The sequence below is a fragment of the Anser anser genome, assembly GCF_964211835.1.
Source record: "Anser anser genome assembly, chromosome: 3".
In the NCBI taxonomy this organism is placed as follows: Eukaryota; Metazoa; Chordata; class Aves; order Anseriformes; family Anatidae; genus Anser; species Anser anser.
Genome location: NC_139722.1, coordinates 52718924 through 52732673, shown reverse-complemented (window position 1 = coordinate 52732673; position 13750 = coordinate 52718924). Strand labels below are relative to the sequence as shown.

Sequence of the window (13750 nt, the reverse complement as noted above, 5' to 3'; positions counted from 1 at the left end):
CCAAAAATAACACAGGAAAAGAAACAGTGAAAGCTAGACTCTGTAGCGTGGAAGAATAAAGATGAGAACAAGAACACAATTGCTGGAAGGCAGGGGTGGTGAACAATAACAGATACTGAATCTGATTTTCTGGTGGCAAGCCAGGTTGTCATACTATTCCTAATGGTTACACAAACCAATGAGAAACTAAGAATGAAGCACATCTGTGAGAAGGAACATGTTTTACTGGTTAAATAATGAGTTGCAGCTATCTTACTATCGTGCATCTCACATGATGTCTATTCTTTACCCAGATATACATCCCAAGAATTTCCATCTCAATGTCTCAATGACTTGATGGCAAGACACTGAGGAAAATTAATTCTCCAAATTTTTTGGGGGCTTTTGCCCTTCTCTGTGAGGGAAATCATGCAGAAGGATTTCAATATTTATACATCAAGAGAAAAGATCAGGACTTTTGGTTCTGCTCTATACCAGTTTTGAAAGAGTATAATGAGGTAGACTAGGCATGAGTAAGACTTTGTAATCATCAAGAGTTAAAAGAACATAATTTCAAAGGTGTATATTCATGTCCTGGGGCATTTATATAGGTTAAAATGTCTCATTTTAACTGAACTCAACCTTTAAATGGGTCTGAAAGCATGTCATTTTAATACAATTTTAAGTTTTATATCATAGTGTTATCCCAATAAAATGGCTTTTTATATGTATGTATAAGCCCTGCCTTGAATTTGATTTTTAATAGTCTGTTACTGCACCTTATATTTTATATAGTTCTGTTATTTATTACATTACATCTGTGTGAAGTGGTGAGCACACTTCAGCTGAAGGACATGCTGATGATTTATGGACCTGAAAGTCCATATACCCTAAATTAGGTTTTTGAACTGCACTGTAATTTTTATAATGTAACAAGGAAATTCATTTACAAAGACTATCCTGCAGCTTTGAAAGTCACTCTAAAGATTAAGTTCTGTTTGACATAAGGTGGGAGATCTAATTGTGATTATTTTTTTTTGGGGGGTGGGGGGAGGGTTTGCGGGGGGAATCAGATTATCAGTCATCTTAAGGAATGCAAAACACACTGTTAGAAATATTACTTTTTTTTTTTTTTTTTTTTTCCCCTACAGGTTTCACAAAGTATTTACCAGAAATCCACTTTTTTTTTTTTTTTTTTTTTTAACCCCCATGGAAAAATCATGGTAATCTTCTTCTAGGTGGTGAGTTTTACATATGTGAAGTACAAATGGTAAAAAAACAACCAAGAAAGACCCACCATAAACACAGGCATTAGAAGGGCTGAATTGCAGGTGGAATATCTAGGACAGTAGTTGTAAGTACAGCAGAAGGGACACTGAGGGGAAAGGGTCTCTTCTCCCTGATGTCTTGGGGATCTGGTACCTCCGGGACCAAGGGTGCTAGCAGTTGCAGATGTAGGAATAAAACAAAGAAAACCTTAAAGTTTTATTTTCACTAGGCCAAAATAGTTTCTCAGGCAGAATGCATTTCAAGACTAAGAAATCTGCCCCCCAACTATAGTTTTCTGCATACGAATTCTCATTATAACCAGCAGAAAGCTCATCGATACAGACAATGGTGTCTAAACAGACATTTGGCTTATTGGATAGGTGTCTGTCTCAGAGTGACTTATATAGTCTCTATTCTTCATTGTATTGACTAGGGGCTTGGTTCAATTGACTGTATGGTATTTGAGATACCCCATGAGATCCAGTCTTCCATATTTAACACCAGCCCTTATTAAACAACAATTGCCTGCTTCCACAGTTGATTTACAGTAGGAAAAGACCAAAAAATATCTTTGTCTCATATCAAACTCAGATATGAGCAAGAGTAGGAAGAAATTTGAACCCTTGTATTGGGCTGGGCTACTGAAGAACATGTCACAAAGAGAATATTTTCTTTCAAGCATTTTAAAAGGAATAGATTATATTGTATAGACACTTTGGGCTGCTGAAAGGTGACAAAATATAGGTTGATCCATAATCTACTGTTCCTCAGGTTAGCAGAAAAATAGCTGTAATTTTTAATAACTATAAAATTGCAAGAGATTTAAATACAGAAAGTCATTGTTCAGGTTCAAACGAAAGACTGAAAGTGTGATTTGTATGAAATTCACACTTTTCAGTAAATATGCTTTGGCCATAATTGTAGAGCTTGTTTATGTGCATTCTGCAAACACTGGGGAATGGAATTACACTAGTTCAGTTTTTGGTGGAAAGCAAATTTAAAAGTTCCATTTTGTCCTGGTTCCAGTTAGGACAGAGTTAATTTTTCCTCATAGTAGCTGGTAGGGTGCTATGTTTTGGATTAGGATGAGAAGAGCGCTGATAACATGCTGATGTTTTAATTGTTGCAGAGCAGTGTTTACACCAGGCCAAGGACTTTTCGGCTTCTCGCTCTGTCCTGCCAGCGAGCAGGCTGGGGTGCAGCAGGAGCTGGGAGGGGACAGACCCAGGACAGCTGACCCAAACTGGCCAAAGGGGTATTCCATACCATCTGATGTCATGCTAAACAATATATAGGGGTGGCTGGCCGGGGTGGGGGGGCCGGCTGCTCGGGGATAGGCTGGGCATCGGTCAGCGGGTGGTGAGCAATTGCATTGTGCATCACTTGTTTCTTACACATTATTATTATTAATACTATTATCATTATCACTATTATTATTATTATTGTTATTATTATATTCCTGTCTTAATAAACTGTCTTTATCTCAACTCACCGGCTTCACTTTCCCGTTTCTCTCCCCCATCCCAGAGAGGGAGGGGGGAAAGTGAGCGAACGGCTGTGTGGTGTTTACCGGCTGCCAGCCGGGTTAAACCACAACACATTTGTATTCAGAAGAAACAAATAATACATTCAAACATATTATAAACTACTGGTCTCCTCTCTTAAAGCCCTTAATTAGAAACCAATCCTAGATCCCATCATTTCTCTGATACTGAGTCATCAAGTTGAATGCGCCAGAAAATGCCAGCCTGCATCACCCATCAAGCCAATTTTCCTTCAAATATCTGTATGGTTTCTTCCATTGCACAATTGATATACTCAAACAACTCCTTCTAAGACTGTGCTGTGTTACTGTATTAATCAACTTCAAATCTCTAGCTAAAATTCTTCTCTCCTCTAAGGTCTATAAACAGGATAAACAGCTGGTATGTTGTGACTATACTTGTATGAGTCAAATAAATCTCTAATTTTTACCTCATATTTCAGGTATTTCTTCACCTGTTACGCTCATAAGGCAAACTCTTGATGGCCAGGGACCTTTTGAATTCATTTGTGGATAGAGTATTTGTATAGAATTGAGCATATCACAGAATGTCATTGCTGTTCAATAACAAAATATTAGATCAGTTCTGAGGTCCTGAATAGAGAAATTTTTCACATTTAGTTCCACTGCATAAAAAGTCTATTAAAATTTGTATTTAACAAATGCAGGGGAAATATTTAGAGCATTCTTTAAACTATTAATCAAGTTTCTTATTCTCCCTCTTTGTTTAGGTGTAGGTTTTGTCAAAGAAATTCCACTCAACTTTTATGACATATTAAAATCATATAAATTATGTTGTTTTTTTGTTCGTTTATTTTGTTTTGTACTTAGAGAAAAAAAATAGTTTGAAAGAAGATGTTATCATTCAGTCTGTAGATTTTATTTAAGATTAAACAAGGCAAAATTCAAAATTTAGACTGAAAGTGTTGGATCATAATGTGAACACAGGTTAACAAAAATTTATATTACCAAGAACAGGTAAATATGTAAACAGAAACATTGTCTGCTGAACAAACGATGTAAACCTAAAATTCCAGTCTGCACTGGAAAAGCCTAATAACTGTGGTAACTGTGGCCCAGTTTTGTTCAACTGGATAAACTTCAAACTTCAGTAAATCTGAAAAATAAGGATTATGAAGCTGAAGGAGGAGAAGAAGAAATTTCAAGTCTAAGATAGCATGACGATAGGCTGAAATAAATCAGCTATTTAAACTGAAAAAAAAAAACTCCTTCCTGTAAAATGTGTTGACTGACTAATACTCATTTGCCATACTTACCAAGAACTGTGAAAAATAGAAATGAAAATGCAAACATAGTCAGGATTTTTAATGTTGATATTTACGGGTACTTCACAAATATGACTCATTCTTGAGAGTAAGGCTACCATCATTAAACATGCCATTTTTCACCTAAGTGATTAAGAACAATGTTTAACCATATGATCTTTAGCAAACAATTTAATACATTTAATAAATGTATTCTTCATTACAGAAATACTGCTTACTTGCTCAAAGATCTTGACCAGTCAACTACCAAACCCTTGGGAAAAGTTTTGGGTTTGATATTGTACTGTTACAGTTCTTCCTGTAATGGAGATTTTGGATAAAGTTCATAGGAACTACTGTAATATCCATACTAATAATGATTATTATAAATCATGAATTGTCAACATTAGTTAAAGGGATAACAAAATATGTTGAGCTGTTAGATGAAATCTCTCTTTTGGTTACTTATATGGAAAGTATATAAAACAGTTTAGTGATTGGATTCAAATGGCAAAGATCACAAAGTTAAGTAAATCTAGAAATCTGAATCGCATGTCATAACTCCAATTTAAAAATTAGAAGCTCTTAATTTTCCTTTTTTACTTTTTTTTTTTACTTAGAATATTCCTAGTTTATAAAGAATGGTGTGTTTCTATTTTGCAGCAAGTAAACTTTTCTTCAGCTTTCTATAATTCGTATTCAACATGCCATACCATGCTGCAGGGTGTCTGACATGTCTTCCCATATAAACATAAAAACCATAGGCAGCAGAACATCACTTTCAGGTAATTGAAATAAGAAAGTCTTATATCTTTATTTTTTGGGGGTTCAAATTAGTCAATGAAGTGTGCAATGTGCAGGGAGTAAATAACGGCAGAATTAGAAGCCCTTAATCTCTAATTACATTATGTGAATTTATATATGAATAAAACATAACAGAATGTTGACATAATTTGTTGTAGACATTAATTGCTCTCTCAACTGGATGTTCAATGTTGCAATTTTTGAGGAGTTAATTAAAGCAAGCTACCTCATGTTGCTCAGACACTACCGAAGTTAGATTACTCAACGTGTGATTTGATCTTAACCAGTAATGTTATTGCAAGTCCTCTTCTGGAATTAAGAAATATTTTTCAGTTAAAGTAATTAAATTCTCACAACCTGAAAAGCATAAACCATTTATATACTGAATGTTTGATGGAAAATTTTGCAAGGGGCTCAAGGAAGAGCATCATTCAGAACTGTATTGCTGTGAAGTGCTTGCTATTTTTGGCATGTTTCCTTACAAGATTTACCACCAACCTGAAGTGCAAAGGTCTGTTGCAAAGGCTGTCAACATCTCTGTTCAATCTGTTTTTTGTTTGTTTGTTTGTTTGCTTGTTTAATAAGTTAATTAATTAATTTAATGACAGTGAATTCCTAGTCCTGTTGTTGAATTAAACTTCAGAGTATTTCCCTTTCTTTGAACTATGGGAATGTCCAGCAGGGACACCTATTTCTCTGACACAGTTTGCAGAGTGTCTCTAGACCTTCCCTTTACTGACCAATTTCCCACCAATGAAGTCATCTTCCTGAATGACACCTCAGCATGATTTTCTACTGTTTTCATAGCATTTCACTGCTAAAGGGTAAAGAGTTAAAACTGTGGTCTTCAGATTTGAAATATGAATGAAAATGACAGCTTTGGATTGCAACATTTTAAATCTGACTTACTGAAGTTAAATTCTTAAGTGTATATTTAAGCACATAAACAGAATTGTCTTGCTTTGAAATATAAGCAGTTATAAATCCCTTAAAAAGTTAAGATGCAAATTATCAGACTTTCTTCTATCTTTCTTTTTCTTTCTTTTTCTTTCTTTCTTCTTTCTTTCTTTCTTTCTTTCTTTCTTTCTTTCTTTCTTTCTTTCTTTGTTTCTTTCTTTGTTTCTTTCTTTGTTTCTTTCTTTGTTTCTTTCTTTTCTTCCTTCCTTCCTTCCTTCCTTTCTTCCTTCCTTCCTTCCTTCCTTCCTTCCTTCCTTCCTTCCTTCCTTTCTTTCTTTCTTTCTTTCTTTCTTTCTTTCTTTCTTTCTTTCCTTACACTCCTAAATATATATTTAGAGACCATATAGCCCTAACCATAAGAGCAGTGCTTTCCTTTTGATTAGTGTTTCTATCTAACAGTGCTTTTTCATATCATCAGTCTTTAGAATAATGGTCCTTTAACTAGAGGCATTAATTTCATCTATATAAAATATTTAAAGGAATAAAAGTTTATTATCTATTTTTATGTATTTGTTAAGTTTATGCATTCATAAATAAAATGAATGTTAATCTAAATCAAGATGTTCAGACAATTGGTTAATTCAACTAAAATACTATTTTTATTAATTTTTAGTAAACTCAGTGCTGCTTGAAAATTTTGAAAATAAATTGCCATAATGTATCCATTGTTAACCCTTCTGCAAACATTGTCAAGAAGGAGTTAAAGTGAATTTTTTAAGAACTGGAGTCTGAGAAAACATAAATGTATGTGATTTCTCTAGAACAGCCCTAAAAACAGCACATTTGACTTAAGATAGCTCCTGATTGCAATAAAGATAAGATGTCAGACTGAGGTGTGGTGTTTTTTTTAAAAAAATATTCCAGGTATGTATTCTGAGGTAAATCATGTAGAGTAAAAGTGCTTGATGGCAAGTTAGTAGTGATAAAAATATGTTATTTTGTCTGAAATGTTACATCTTGTTAAATATTACATCTGGCTATGATTTAAGCACAGTTGTATAAAAAATTCAGTCTTACCCGAAGAAAATCAGACATTCCCAGGGGAGGATTTTTTTTCCTTCTCATCTAAAAACAATGTAAGCAAAGGATCATATTTTGCCAGATCTCTGGATTGATAATTAGGTTAGTGTTGGAAACACTATGCGATTTCCATGATCACCATAAACAGCTCTACACAGTCATCGTAGGTGGATAGTAAAGGTTTTGTTGTCCATTGCCACATGTTAATTCAAGTGGGAGAAATTTGTGGGAGAAAATATTCTTTCAGTCTTCCAAATATGTGATTCTGTATTACCAGTGAGAATGGCTGACTTTAACTGAAGATACTTTGATAGCTAATTACTTACGATTTTAGACAGCTGCATCATCTTTCCAAAGAGATCTACTGTGAAGTAGCAGAACTCTTCATTCAAGTTCATAAATACAAACACTTTTCCAATGAATGACTGTATTTGTTTAGAATACAGGATATTTTTTCTCTTATAATATATTCCATTTAAGACATTTTAACATTTAAGTGGGGAAAAAAAGAAATCCTTTATAAAAATCTTGAAATAATATTTTGAAGATTTTATATATATATATTATTTCCATGCATGGACAGGTATTGTTTTTCTGGACAGGTAAAAAGAGTGGCTTGAGAAGACAGCTGTCTTTAATAGACAACAAAGTAGCTGAAAAATCTCTAATTCTAATTGGAAGTCTCAAAATCAGATACATTTTCATTATCCTTGAAGTGACATTGATAAGCTTAGACTACTGAAACCAAATAAAACCCTTTGAAGTTAAACTTTTCCATAAAATAAAAAAATCCATTCTGAAGCACATATCCTTCACTTTACCTAGCTGAGCATTACTGAATCAAAATTAATTGTCTTTGAAATACATATGTTTTACATCTTGAAGGCTAATCATATCACTGAATAAAAGTCGGCTATATAATGAATAAATTCAAGATAGAATGAAAGAGGTTTTTTTTTGTTTGTTTGTTTATTATTCATATTTTATGATTGTAATTTGGTCGTCTAACATTAATCTATGAAGAGACAGAATTCTTAGCCAAACAACAGATTCAGCTTCGAGTCAATTACCGACTTGCTTTATCTGCTTGATGAAATTGGAGAAACATATTGTATCCCTCCTCTGTTGAAAAAAACACAGAATAAGAAAAGTTACTTGCAAACTCTGTTTTCTTTCAATCTGTCCTTCTAAAAGAACATAAATCCTCTATAATAAAAGACATTCTCAAGACAACTTTGAGACACTGTGGATAACTGCATTCTAGACTCATGTGCAAGTTTATATCCATGTTCTTCTGCAGTGAGGGAGATGTATGTGCCTGAGTTATCTATCTGCCCAGTTCCTGTGCAAAAGTTGGGCACCATGCAGCAGTGTGAACTGGAACCCAAAGCTGAAAAAGTGTATTGGGCTTATTTTGCAAGTTTTTGATAGTGCAGCATGGCAGCAGTGGTGCTCTCTGTAAGCAGAGCTCAGCAGTTGCCCCACGTTAGATCAGAGCCAGCTCCAGCCAGCTCCAGAACGACCTGCCAGAGCCAAGCCAATGAGTGACACTAGTTGGGCCTCTGGGAGAGCAGACTGAAGAAAGGGAAATAATTAAATAAATAAAAATTAACAAAACAAAACAAAACAAAAAACTGCTGTGCAACAACAAGTGGGAGAGAGGAATGAGAAAATGAGAGATGCAAGCCCTGCAGCCCCCCAGGTCAGTGCAGCAGGAGGGCAGGAGGTGCTCCAGGCAGGCAGCAGCAGTTCCCCTGCGGCCTGTGGAGAGGCCCCTGGTGGAGCAGGCTGTCCCCCTGCAGCCCATGGGTCCCACACGGAGCAGATCTCCACGCTGCAGCCCCCCCGTGGAGGAGCCCCCGGTGGAGCAGGTGGATGTGGCCTGGAGGAGGCTGCGGCCCATGGAGAGCCCCCGCAGGAGCAGGCCCCGGGCCGGAGCTGCAGCCCGTGGAGAGGAGCCCACGCAGGAGCAGGGGGTCTGGGGGGAGCTGCCGCCCGTTGGGGACCCATGCTGGAGCAGTTTGCTCCTGGGGGATGGACCCTGTGGTACGGAGCCATGTGGGAGCAGCTCTTGAAGAGCTGCTGCTTGATCCTATCCCACATAGTATCAATTCGGGAAGGACAGCATCCCGTGGGAAGGATCTCGTGCTGGAGCAGAGGTAGAGAGTGACCGTGGGCTGGTGGAGATGAAGTGTTATGGACTGACCACAGCACCTATTCCCCTGCACCAGTTGCGGGGAGGAGGTAAAACAGAGTGGACAGGGGGAAGGTGTTTATAGTTTGCTTTTAGTTCTCACTGCTTCAATCTGTTAATAATACGCAATAAATTACATTAATCTCCCTACATTGAGTCTGTTTTGCCCATGATGGTAACCAGGGAGTGATCTTCAGGTCCTCAGCTCAACCCAAGAGCCTTTTTTCATATTTTCTCCCCTTGTTCTTTTGAGGAGGGGAGTGAAAGAGCAGCGTGTTGGAGTAGCTGCCCTTCAGTGTGAAACAAGCACAGAAAGGCTCACTTTGTTTTTGTACCCACATTTTAGTGGAAGAGATTATCATTTAGATATAACAGGATCTCCCTTTGAACATATTTCTTGTATAAATAATGTGGGACTCATACTATTAAATATCAAAGTGCAGGTATTCAGAGGTTCATTGACAGTGCATGTTATTAATATTCAACACTTGTTTAAACTCACTGATCTTCATTATTTTCTGTTTGCAAGTTTTAGCTGGATACCATGGGAGAGGCAAAAGCAGAGAACAGTTTGTGAAGTCATGATCCGAAACATCCTGTCCCTGGAAGAAATCAGAACAGCAGGTCAAAAGAACCATATTGGAGGAGAAACAATAGTAGTGGAGCTCTGCTCCAGCACATCCTGGGAATGCCATGACCTTGCACCAGGAAAAGCCCTGCAACTCGGTCAGCCAAAGGCATATGACATCTGTCCCTCATGAATGGCTGTGGCATCCTGTTGCCAACTTCAAGGATGACATAGCTGTCCAGACAAAACAAAAATAAAAATTAAAAAAAGAAAAAAAATGGGTAAGCCATTGTATTTGCAGCATGCCTGAAGTTTGGATGTTCTCTGGTTTATGGTGTGCCACTCTCAAACTGTAGGATTTTCTGTGGTGGAAATACTGCAGTACTGTGCAAGTGAAGGGAGATTGCATGAACAATAATCCACGTGTGAGTAGACAACTTAAATGAGAAGCTAAACAGAACTTCATATTGGCTTAATTTGACATGAAAATAAGTTCTAAAATTGTGCTAATTCTTGCTAGTGGAGAGTTTCTTTAAGCAAATGGTGAAATCAAGCACAAAAAAGCATGTACAGCAAATAAATTGGTGTTTTAAACAAATATTTCATTATGTTTGTCAGATTCATTCAGAAGTCAATACATACACACACAGTCATTTGACTGAAGTGTAGCATTTTAGGGCTCAGTGACACATACTGTATAAGAAAACTTGTAAATAAGTAAATAAAAAAAATTTAAAAAATACATTTAAAACATTAAAAACATTTAAAATATTAAAAAAAATTAAATTATTAAAAAAAAGTTTGAATGGATTTTTCCCACTTTATACACCTAGTCAATTACTTCCTTTAAACATATGCTTTTATGAACAAAGTTTCCTTGTTTCCTTTAAAAGCACAATAGACATCATTAACTTTTTCATTTTTTGGCTTTTACTGAGTTCTATTTCATTTAGAATATTTTGCTTATTGATCTCCATTTTGCTTATGCACTTATTTTCTTGAAATACTCAAGAACGCTTGCTTTTGTTGTAGTTCCTCTAAAGTTTACACTTTAGTTTGAAAAAAAACATTAAACAAAAGTATATTGCTTTAATATGGTTGGTGTGAGTGAATGGCAGGCCAGCATGAACTTGGTGACATAATTCCCAAAGAGAATGCCTCTATAAGCCCTTTAAGAGAATACTTCTTTCTAAATAGGTCAGATTCTGTTTTATTACTTGTATTGAATAGGTCTTTAGTCAGTGAGTCATCCCAGTTAATCAATGGCATTATGCACACAGAATAGCATTAATCAGCATGACTAACTGGATCACAATAGAGCCTAAACAGCATCATTTACAGTGAAATGCAAAGATAACTAAACAGTTATTCTTATAAATGCCAGATTTTGTTAACCAGTCTTCTGTCATGACAACTTCTAATTATGATACTCTGGAAATTTATTATGATTAGCAGCTTAAAGCAATAACTATTATTATTATGTAGTTTTATTTATTTATTTATTTGTTCTGCTATGTTATGTGTTATGCAAAAAGAGTTTGGAGTATCTTACAATGACTTAGATCTTTGTATTTTTATTTTCTGAAATAATTATTCAAACTGCCATTTATTTATTTATTTTATTCCACAATACTCTTAAATTTTGGTGCTAGAGATTCCAGTGGATCCATAAGAATCCTTCATTTTCAGATACCATTTTAATTAAAGAAGAGGTTGTCCATTTAATTGTGTCAACTCACAAAATGTAAAAAAAGGGCTAGAAAGACATATTTATGTATATCTAATGATCTGTGCACCAAATTAATATATCAGCATATCTAAATTATATCCTCATGGATTACTGCTCTCATGGAGCTGAGGCTTTGGTCCGAACTGAAGCTCCATTGCAATTCAACCAAGATTCCCTTTCCGTCTACAAGCGTTTAACATTGGCTACCTGCCAGAGGTTACCTTCCCCTCAGCTATTCTGGAATAATAACTGTCCATGTAATTATGTCATAAATCCAGTCCTATCAAAATAATGCAGGTTTGGAAGCCTGTAGTAAATATGCAAGACTACCCTGACAGAACTAGGTTAGATACTACCTCAGTTAGTTTTGGTGGCCTGGGTAGTCAGGGGCAGGCAAGAGGCAAACATTTGCTACAGCTCAAATACAACCAGAACAGAATTTCTGATCATGGCTTTACTCATTTTTAAAATGGCAAGTACAATGTTACTTCACAAGGCTGTTGGAAAGCTCAACTAGTGTTAACAATGCAATTTGAGAATTTCAAATTAAGTCATTACAGGAAAAAAAATAAATCTCAAATAGATGTGAATCAGCAACACACTGCTCATGCAGAAGCACAATATCTAACCCTGTGGCTTTAGAAGAATTATTGACATTTGGTTTGTGAAAACAACATCAAAGTGTAAGGATTTTGCATGGCCCACCTGGGACATGACAAGTCAGAAATTAAAGACATTTAGACATCATAATTTTTATCAAATGCAACAACAATTCATAAGCGCAGATACCTTGCCATTACATATCTTTTAGCTTGACTCCTCAGGAAATCCAGGCTCACCAATTTTACCTTTGATCAATATTTATACTTGTACGGATCTCTCTTTTCTCTTTTAGCTTTGAAATCACTTGGTCAATATCATCCAGGAGTGGAGAGTTCTGAGAAAATGAAATATTTCATGGAAACAAGTGGCTAGGTACAGGAAAGAAACTCTATACATATGTGACTAAGAGACTTCTTCAGTTCCTCAAACCTGAGAAATTAACATAACCCTACCAAAGTTACAGAGAAGCAGCAGCTTGTAATGAATCCTCAAAAGCTGAACTTAAGACATGAGGAGAGACAAAAGTACACACATTGTTGGGCATCAGGCACTTTGCAGTGCAAGGAGTTGGAAATGTTTCAGCTACAGGAGGAGGTTCAAATGGGTTTGCAGGAAAGCATACCTCACTTCATTGTTTCTTCTTTTCATTTTGGTATAAGAATCAAAGAACCATGATGGGTGTGGAATCTGAAAGAGCAGCACCTAAAGATTAAGACTCTTTCCTAGACCATATTTTTGATTAACTTGCTACTTTCTCTTTTGTCTTTCCTTATTTAAAATTATTATTTTTTTTTTTTTTGGAGGGGGGGGTTGCTGATTTTGGTTGGTTTGTTTTGTTTTTAAATGACCAGCCATGAAATAGTTGAGCTATGGCAAAGGCTTTGTTATGTTTCACATGTGCTGCTATTTCTTCACCTTTCTTTTGAGAGTTAGCATTCTGCCCAGCCATGTGTCTTGTCACTCTTCTGCACTGCTTTATAAATAAAGTTACTGAAGTATTTGCTGAAGAAGAGTCACTGGGAATAATATTTGTTTTCTACTTCTAGGAGAGTGACTGACATAGACATACTAAAATGACTATAGTGGTCTTCTTTTGCAGGCCTCTTCATTTCACCAGGCTTGAGTGACTTCTACAGATTACAGGAGAAGCAGTGAATCAGAGGAGCAGTAATTCGCAAAACATCTGTAAGTGTTGAAGCAGCCCCTGTCCTTGCTGGAAGTGAAGCCAAAGCACTGGGAGAGCCAGCTAGAGAGCTGGAGTTTTTCCCCCAGAAAATAGTTCTATGATTCTTTAACTTAGGAGACTGGACAGGGAAGTGAATATTCTTTCTTTAAAACTTTAGTCTAATTTCACTACTTTACCAAATTACTTTGCAGAATTTATTCATGAAAAAAATAATGGCATGATGTATCTGTTTCCCTAGCAAACAATTTTCTTCTTTTTTTCATCAAACTATGATTTTTGCTTCAGGAAACAATTGTAATAGCTTTCCAACCAATTGACACATATGGTATTAGGTAGATAGCATAAAGAGAATTTCATCTAGAAATCTGCTTACCTGTCTCTGCCTTTCAAACAAAACACTGAATCATGTTTATACACCTTGATAGCACAAAGTATTAACACAGACTATTTTGATTATGAAGCTGTGAAAAACTGTGTGGGATTTCTCTGACAACATTGCTTAGTCCAAATGCAGATACCCTGATGGAAAGAGTAGTAACTCAGGAACACTGATAAATGAAACTTGTCACAGTGCCCAAGAATTAACACTTGTTAACTGTGAAAGAGCATAGTGTCTATCACTGCATTCAACAA

The 13750-nt window shown here is 36.0% G+C and overlaps 1 long non-coding RNA gene across 2 annotated transcripts; it reads left to right on the top strand.

Annotated features, from left to right (window-relative positions):
- The first annotated feature begins 2584 nt into the window (after positions 1 to 2584).
- LOC310896067 lies at positions 2585 to 13472 on the top strand. 2 transcript variants are annotated; one of them, XR_014581160.1, is made up of 4 exons: positions 2585 to 2607; positions 4720 to 4841; positions 9561 to 9880; positions 13031 to 13472. It is a non-coding gene; the product is annotated as an uncharacterized lncRNA (long non-coding RNA). The 2 variants fall into 2 exon arrangements; XR_014581161.1 differs by lacking the exon at positions 13031 to 13472 and having other exon boundaries at positions 9561 to 10277.
- The last annotated feature ends 278 nt before the right edge of the window (positions 13473 to 13750 follow it).